The sequence below is a fragment of the Tupaia chinensis genome, unplaced genomic scaffold, assembly GCF_000334495.1.
Source record: "Tupaia chinensis unplaced genomic scaffold, TupChi_1.0 Scaffold000463_1, whole genome shotgun sequence".
In the NCBI taxonomy this organism is placed as follows: Eukaryota; Metazoa; Chordata; class Mammalia; order Scandentia; family Tupaiidae; genus Tupaia; species Tupaia belangeri.
This window is the reverse complement of record NW_006159972.1, coordinates 218,357-227,775: the sequence shown is the minus strand read 5'-3', so window position 1 is coordinate 227,775 and position 9,419 is coordinate 218,357.

The following is a 9,419-nucleotide window of genomic DNA, read 5'->3' as shown; positions in this document are numbered from 1 at the left end:
GAGGTGGGAGGTGGGGTAGGGGACAGGGGCCTTCTTATTTAAGTAAAAGACATCATTTACCTGATTTATATGGCAGAAAATATCCCTTCTTAGTAACTGTTTAAAACTTACAATTCTGGAACTTTCCTCAGACTCAAACAGGTATCTCATGTACTACCCTTTCCCTCCCTCTGATGAGGTTTTACCATCAAAAACTGCTTGTTTTTCTTTTATAGTGCCTTGATCCATTTCTATCCCAGGGGAGATTACACACTTCAGCTTGTGGAGAAATCCTCTAGTCACTCTATTTCTTGCTTTTCTTGGGAAAAAAAATCCCAAAGACCCATATATTTTTTATGGTCTTTTACTGATAACTGTTTTGAAGATATAGGGACGGGCATGCGTAGGAAAGTAACAGAAGTTCTAGAGTTTGACAACTTTTTTATCTTTATCCTTTGAGAATCTCAGGGATGAAACTGGAAGTTACATTGAACTCTGTCCTCCCTGCTGGCTGAGAACAGAGTTCACCAAATGCTATTGTTTCTTCTGTCTTTGGAAAAGATTCTTTAGGGTGCTGGCTTTTTGCAAAGCTGTACATCATTACTTGCTTATCCAGAATGCTATGCTCTACCAATACCAAACTTCTTGGATTTTTTATAACGCATCAGATAACTCTCAACTCTAAGCCTTACTGATGGGGTCCTGCCTCCTGAGGTTCTATGCCTTCCCTCTTATTCAGAATGCAAACCCATTTCATTGCCCTCTTAACAAAAATAACTGTAAGCTTTCCTTGAGCAATCCTTCCACCATATACAGCTAGTTTTCCTCATTTCTGTGCTTATGTATTGTTTTAGGACTGTAATTATTGTTTTACCTGACAATGTCTTTGCCTTATATCTGTCTTCCTTTTTTATTTCTTTCTTTTTGTAGCATCAACCAGTACCTAGTACAGAGTAGTGTCTAGTAATCATTAGTGAACAGGGTTAAACTGAAAGAAGTCAGTCACAAATGGGACGTCGTCCACATGAATAAAAAGATAAAGGCATCTGCTGAAATACACTGAGACAAGCCTCTAAAAAATCACTACTGGTGATGCTTACCACACTGCAGAAGGTTACTTGTACTCTATCCATTTATTCAGCTCACCAACACCCCAACAGCTTATAAACAAAGTCACTGGAATGGTCCTAAATAAATTAACATTCTTATCTCTATGTCTCCCTCAGAAACAACAAATTCACAGGTTAATAGGAATCAAGAAGAGTGGAGGAATGTGCAAAGAGAGGAAGAAAGAGGAAGGCATTTCATACTTTGTCAACATGGGAGCCCTGAAATCTCATTTATTTTATAAAAAGGACTGCTGATGTTCATTTAATATTTCTGTGACTTAGGACTCAAAACAGGTTTCCTGCTTCCCCTCTCCCAGACGCCAGCATTGCAGCCTGTGGACATGTTGCTTATTCACTAGTTGGTTTCCTAGACCATCCTTTTCCCTTGCTGAAGCTATCATTAGGGGCCATTTCATTCCCATTGGCTGCTGCCGCAATGGTGTTGAATGTGTCTTTCCTCACAGGGCATTGAACCAAATCCTCCTTAATCAATACTGAGTACAAGACTAAGGAAATAGAAATGTGCATCAGCAAACTTCCTTCAGCTTCCAAGCTGATCCTCCCTCTAGAATGAATTAACATCTGGTTGGCAAACAATCACAATGAATAATGTTCAGATTTGTTTATTCTTCAGTGTCACATCTCTCAGAACACTGTCAATAGAACAATTATATAGGCTCTTCTCAAGGAAGTCACCTACAGGAGTATCTTGTTATGCTCTTATAAATATGACTTAAGTCAGGTCCTTCTAGCTCAGCTCGTACTACAGTAATAACAATATTAATACTGACAATATGTGAGGTAAAATTAAATTGGAAGTCTGAACAAAACTGGATAAACAAGACTTTTCAGCCAACTTGATAGGAATAGAATGTGCCCAACCATCTTCCAGGAATTTTTTTTCTCCTGCCAAATTCTAATCAGTTTTATATCACCTTTCCCCTTCCCAATGTGTGTCCTGAAGGGCTGGGACAGTAGTGCTTTCAAAACAATCCCTGGCCCTCTACTGTCCTTTGCAAAACACCCCTGGGGTCTTTCTCTCAATGTCAGCTATCTGTTAATATTTTTTTTAATATTGAGTCTGGAGCCAAAAAAGACAGAACAAAGGAAAATGTCAAATGTAGAAAGATTAGGCCAGATGAAGCTAGGTTTGAGAATAAAAATGGAGACTACATAGAATTTTTCTGAAATACTGGTTTTGTTCAAAATTCTTGACATTCTATAAGATATCCTGTTTTAGTCATTCTTTGCAAGGAACAGTGACACAGATATGATCCTTTCTTTTCTGGAACACAGCAACATCAAGGGCATGTCTACAATTTATAGCAGGGCTATAGATGGTACTTGTATCACCTTTTCTCAAAGACAAATCACAGGAGCTTCATGGATCAAGACCTTTCTGTATCCCTGGAAGAAGTCTTAGAACTCTGGAACACTCTATTTGACAGAATTTAAAGGTGTGCTATAACTGCCTCCCTTTCCACTCTCATCCCTCCTACTCAGAAGGATGGTGGCCACCTGGGCAAAAGGTAGATGCTGTCACACCAGGGGCTTCTGATGTTTGCCCTGATGCACTTGTAGGGTTTTTTAATTTAATTTTGTTTTATTTTAATTTTTTCCCCTAAGGTATGTGCACTTGGCAGAGAAAAACAGAAAAAGTGAGAAAGCACCCTTCAGGGGGGATTGCCAGGCCAAAATCCCTTCTCTTCCAGCCTCATCTCAGGATTTTGGGCATATGCACACATGTACCCAATATGATTTTCAAGTCACCAGATCTGGGACTTGAACCTTGGTCAACTATGTGAGAGTCCAGTGATGTAACCACTATGCTATCTGCTGGCCACGCCATATTTGTTTTAAGAACTATTTAGCATTTCCTCAAAAAGACCTAGTAGGTCCACATGAAATCTGGATTTCTTTTGGATTACTCTGGTGTGTTCGAGTTCCCCAAATGAGTATAAATATTGAAGGCTACTTCTTGGATCTTTTTAGTGTGTGTATATGTGTGTATGTGTGTGTGTGTGTGTGTGTGTGTGTGTATGAGAGAGAGACAGAGAGAGAGAGAACATGCATGAGCATGAGAGAGACAGACGTGAAGAAAAAGAAAGCAGAGGAATAGAAGGAAAAGGGAAAAGAGGGGGAAGGAGAGAAGGAGGAGAAATAAGAGGAGAAGAAGGAGAAGGAAGCAAAGAAAAAAACCACATTCTACCAAAATATTCACAAGTTTAGCCGAGAATCTATTGTCTCATTTTATTTTTTTTTTCTGGCTACAGAATATCAACAAACCTTTCATCTCATTTTTCTTGGCCCCAAGAATAGTACTACCTTTCGTGATTGAATTTCCTAATGGTTTTGTCCTGTGGAGGTAGAGGGAATACTACTTCCCACTACTCCTGCCCTTTTATACATGACTTCAGCAAAAATCTCGAAGTAAGCAAAATATTTCACTGGCTCCTTTCCATATTTCCTTTCAAACATTTTCCATACTTTGTGATTCCCTATCCCTAACCATGGAAGTCTGGTTGTCCCAAATCTCTAACTGAGATACTTCACCGAGCAATGCCTTCCCCTCAAATACTTCATATCTCATTCTTCAAAATCGCCATTTTCTTCTTAACCCTAAGTTTAAAAAATGCAGTAATAACAGTAAGTTTTAAGAATCCTGCTAACTTCATCCACTCAAGAAAGATTTCCCTTCCTTCCTTTTTCCTTTCTTTCTTCTCATTTTCCTTCCTTCAATCCACCCTACTCCTTTTGTCTCCCTCCCTTCCTTCCTTCCTTCTTCCTTTTCCTCCTTTCTTTTTTACTTGTCTGAGAGTTACTTTGGCCAAGTCATCAATCTTCCTGGCCTTCATATCATTCTAGTAGAAATATCATCTGTGAGAGTTCCTAGTGTCAAAATATGTATAATTTCTTGCAACAATAAAGTTCTATGTTTATTTCAAATTTTTTTCTATGACTTCATCAATCTAGTAGAGATGTTACTGAGATTTTGTAACTATTTGGTTCTACCCCTCCCGTTTGTTTTCATTTTTCCATGAGTTTCATTATACTCTGTCTAGGAATAATTTAATTTGAATTAATCCTGTCTGACCACTCCTGAGCATGCTGAAACTTTAAATTTGAGAGAAAGCAATTATTATTTCAAGTATTTTTTCCCCTGACCCACTCTCTTTCTTCTTTCTTTGGAGACTCCAGTGACATGTATATTAGACCTTTTTGTATTGTTCTACAGGTTTCTGAGGCTCTGTTCTTATTTTCCTTTAATCCTTTCTTCTATGTTCTTCAGTTTAGATAATTTTGTTAACTGACTTTTTCTCCAATCTGCTACTGAATCCATCTAGGTGTGAGTGTGTGTGTGCATGTGTGTGTGTGAGAGAGAGAGAGCGAGAGAGAGAGAGAGAGAGAGAATTTTCAGTTCTAAAGTTTCTACTTGGTTCCGTTTTTATAGTTTTTATTTTTCTTTGAGGAACTTCTATCTTTCCATTGATTTCAAGAGTACTAATCCTTACTTCATTGAACATGGTTATTTTATCTGGATTAAAGTCTTTGGTCATTACAACTTCTAGGTTATCTCAAGAATTGGTATTTGTTGTTGAAATTTTTGTTCTCCCTCAGCAGTGGTTAGGCATTTTTTTTTCTGTCAATGTTATGATAATGATTGTTTTAAGCTTTGTGGACAATATGGTTTCTGTTCTGACTACTCAAGTCTGACATTGTAGCATGAAAGCTACTAAAGACAACCATAAATGAATGAGCTTGGTTGTATTCTAGTAAAATTTATTCATAGACAATTAAATTTGAATGACATAAATTTCTTTCATTTTACAAATATTATTCTGAATTTTCAACCATTTACAAATGTAAAAACTGTTATTTTAGGAATCTTACTAACATAGGTGATGGTAAAGATTTGGCCCAAGGAACATGGCATACTAATTTTTACCATTGAGAATTTTTCACATTGTACTTGTTCCTTTTATGTCAATACATTTTGTATTATAGCATAAGCAGGTTAGATATTAAATAGTATAATGTTATGAGGTGGTGAGAAGACTTACACAGATATTTTGTTTTGTTTGTTTTAATAGGGTTAGTTAGGTACATACCACAGATCTTTCTGCCTATGAACAGGGACTCCAATATCAATTCAGGTTCCAAAGACTTCACTCTGCTATTTGATGTATGCACCATTTAGAACCAAACTTGGAAGAAGGTTTACACTGCAGTTTAGTTCTTAAAGCCTTTGACATTCTTCCATGATCTGTTCTATACATGTAAAGTTCAGGAATAAATCTGAGAAATTTTTGATGGTGAGTACACAGAATAAGAAGCATTCCAGTGCCTCCTCTTTTGAACGCCTCTATCATCTCCAAATCTCAGGAGTTCTTTTCTTCTGCTCTTATTCCTCTGACAAAAGAAAAAAAAGAAAAAAAAAGAAAAAAAAGGTTTTTTTAGACTTTATCTGCTCTTGGACTTTTCCACATACCTGAACTTGGGACAAATAAGTTAGAGAAAATTAGAAAGAAAAACAATAAACAATGACTTTCCTTCAAATTCCTCAGATCATAGATTATCTGACCACAGAGATAAGTTTTTGAGTAGTTGCCCACGCTTCTACCCTGCTGACACTATTAAGCAAAGATACATGCTGGCCTCCTAGCTAGAAGAGGAAAAAGAAGAAAGAAGTAGAAGAAGAAGAGGAAGAAGAAAAAAAGAAGAAAGGAAAGGAGATGAAGGAGGAGGGGAAGGTGAGAAATAAACAAGAATTTAGAAAAAGAAGATGAAGGACATCAAGTGGCATAATGCTTAAGACACTGGACTTCCATATGGCTGATTGTCGTTTGAGTCCCAAACCAGTGGCTTGGAACTCACACCCGCTGTGTGTGTGTGTGTGTGTGTGTGTGTGTGCATGTGTGCCCAAAATACCAAGAGGAGAATGGAGGAGAAGGGATGACCATCCACCCTGGGAGATGATTTAACACTTTCTGTCTCTCTCTGGCTCTCTGGTGAGTGAACATGTCCTAAAGCAAAAATCTCTCTCTCAAAAACAAAATAAAACAAAACAAAACAAAACAAAACAAAACAAACAAACAAACAAAAACGTAGTTGGAGGAGGAGGAAGAGAAAAAGGCAACTATCTGGTTCACAGGGGCCCCATTTCTGGCTAGTGTCTCTCAAAGTTTTTGGTTGGTATCTGGGGCCAGCAGATGGCAGGAAAGTTAAGGCAGCTGGATCACACATGGGCGACTTTTCCAGACCAAGCAGCCTGGAAAAACAACAAAAACAAAAACAAAAACAAAACAAAACAAAACAAACAAACAAAAACATGCCAGGCACAAGCTCTTGCATGTCCAATATATGGGGAGGAGAAATGCAGGAGAAGTGATTGGGCATAGCCATTCCTCCGAGGAGGTGATTTCTTACCTTGCTTCTGTCTCTCAGGAGAGCTAATGCACCCTATAATAAAGCTAAAAGGAAAAAAAAAATTTGTTGTCTGTTGTATAGTTTAGTCCTTGAGTCAAAACTGTGAGACAAGGTAGGAAAAAAGTCTCACTGACATATTGGTAGTCAAATACTGACTTCCCTTCCCATCAACCTGCAAAATTTTGCTTTTCATAGACATCAAGTAGTTGCTTTTTACATTTTATCTGTAGATTTAATTATAATTGGTAGGAGAGACAGATTACTGTAAGCTAGAGACAGCTACTCCATCTTGTATGTGACTGTAAATTCTCACCTCCTTTTTAAGACTCAGATTCTATCAATAGTTCATTTGCTAATGTGTGAGAACTTTAATACCACTTTCTCTAACATGTTATGATACAAAACTAATTGTATTCAATCCATCTGTTTGGAGATAATGTTATCTAATAGAATGATAAATAAAAAAACATTCAGTGTAAATCAATGATGACATTGTACCAGTTCAGCCGTGGTCTTAAATGCTCTTACTAAATCACAGCTAAACCTAGAGTTTCTGCCTAATTTGCCTCTCACAGGAAAAGAAATAAGAAGAAATGAAGTACTAAATTTCTGTCCCTATCTCCCAGTTATAGGTGCTCCTCTGGGATGTCTAATCTCCCCATGTCAAATCCATATATCTCTGTTTTTAAGGCATATTTATATTCTTAAATTAAATATACAAGGCACAATCTAGCAGTCAGGATTCCTTCCAGGTGCTATAAATTGAGGATGCAAAGCTAGGTTTAGCTTCATATTTCTAGAATCAAATCCTTTCATGAGTCTAAATAGAAATGACATTGGAAGGCCACTGAGAATGTACCAATTAGAACTCATGCAGTATACTATGGGTTTACCACTTTTATATTTATAGATGAGGCATTGCTGTTTTTTTTTTTTTTTTTTTTTTTTTTTTTATGCTGCTGCATTGAAAAAAACTAATTTGCAATCTCCTTTATGCAAAGGAATTCTGATTTACCTAGCAACATGTTTTGGAAAAGAATACATATTCTAGTTACTTTGCCTTAAGAAAATGGCTGAGGCAGATATGAGAATTACTTCTGCATCTCAGGAATGGGTGGGACACTTGATAAGGATGATTTCATTTGCCCTAATGTTCAATTTGATGAGCAGGAGTAGGTATTAATATTCCTGTCTAATAGATGAGTAACTGAATTTCAGGGATTTAAAATAAAAACTGAAATTACAAAAATTAATATGCACTATCTACATGCATCTGACAACCACTTCTGGTACCAGAGTTTGAGTCTGTTATTTTTTACAACATGATAAGCCACCCAAAATAAATTGACTTATAAACACAATTTATTTGCTCATGGTTTTACATTTTGAGGAGGGCTTAGCTGAGTGGTTCTTCTGTTAAAGTCTCCCAAGGTCACACATGTGTGTGTAGTTATTATATTGGGGGGACTCAATTGAGTCTATGTGTCCCAAGATGGCAGCATTTACATGTCTAATAGTTTAGGCAGTGAATTAGCATGCCTATCTCTTCCCCATATCCTTTTTAGCATAATAGTGCTACTTTCATTACATAATGGTAACAGAATTCCAAGAGGTCAAACTGTGTACAAATGCTACAAAGCCTCTCTTGTGTCAAGTGAGCCATATTTCATTAACCAAAGAAATTTTCCTTACCAAACATAGTTAACTTGCTGAGGTTAGGGGTGGTCTTCATAAGGTATGTATTTTTCCCAACACTTTTGTGAAAAATAAAGTTTATTAAATAAAAATCAGACTTGAAAATATTTTCTATATATATATATAGTAGACAAAGAGCTGACATTTCTAGCATATAAAGATAATTAAGTGAGCTGATATAAAAGACCATAGAACTTCAGTACACAATGGGCAAGAGACATGACAAATAATTTATGGTTAAAAATAAAAGCAAATAAGCAAATGGAAAACAAAGCTCAGCAATTAATAATCAAACATAGTCAATGTCAATGAAATAAGAATAACTTCAATGTTTCTAAACCTAGAACTATATTTAAAACAGCAGTATCTTGTGTTGATTAAGAAACTTTGCAAGAATCACTCTTTAAGAAAGTTGTTGGCAATAAACCAGTAAAATCCATTTGCAGATTAATTTGAAAATCACTTCCTATAATATAATTTTTATAGTAATGCCATTCTATTAATCTTTTGGAAAGTAATATTTGTGTAGCATATTTTTCCTAGAAAGGTAATTATAGAATTATTTATAAATATGTAAATTTAGAAACCTTGTTAATGCTCAGCAATAGAGTGGCTAACTGGTCTTTAGTTTGCCCACTTGATAAAAACCATAAAAGTAATTATAATGTTTAAAAAGACAATATAAGATCTAGCTGAGATATTGCATTGCTAAGACATTGTGCTCCATATCCTGGAACCGTGTGGGAAGTCCAGATTCAGTTTTTGCTCCAACCTAAAGGCTGGGTCTAACAGTGTGTGCCTATAATCCCAGCAACGAGGGGGCTGAGGCAGGATAATCACAACAGTGAAAGCCTGTTTAAAAAAACACAGTATAATAACATAGAAAATAGCATATGTAAGAAAATATTAAGAGGGACCAGCAGATGGAGTAATGGTTACATTGCTGAACTCCTACATAGTTGACCATGGTTTGAGTCTTAGATCTGACAACTTAAAACTCGCACTGGGCACATGTGTGTGTACCCAAAATCCTGAGAGGATAATGGAGGAGAAGGGACTGTGGCATAGCCAGTTCCCCTGCAGGGTGGTTTCTTGTTTTCTCTCTCTCTAGCAAGCACACGTGCCTGATACAAATAATAATAATAATAATAATAATAATAATAATAATAAGTGACTAAATATATAATAATCTATAGGGACCAGTTGGTG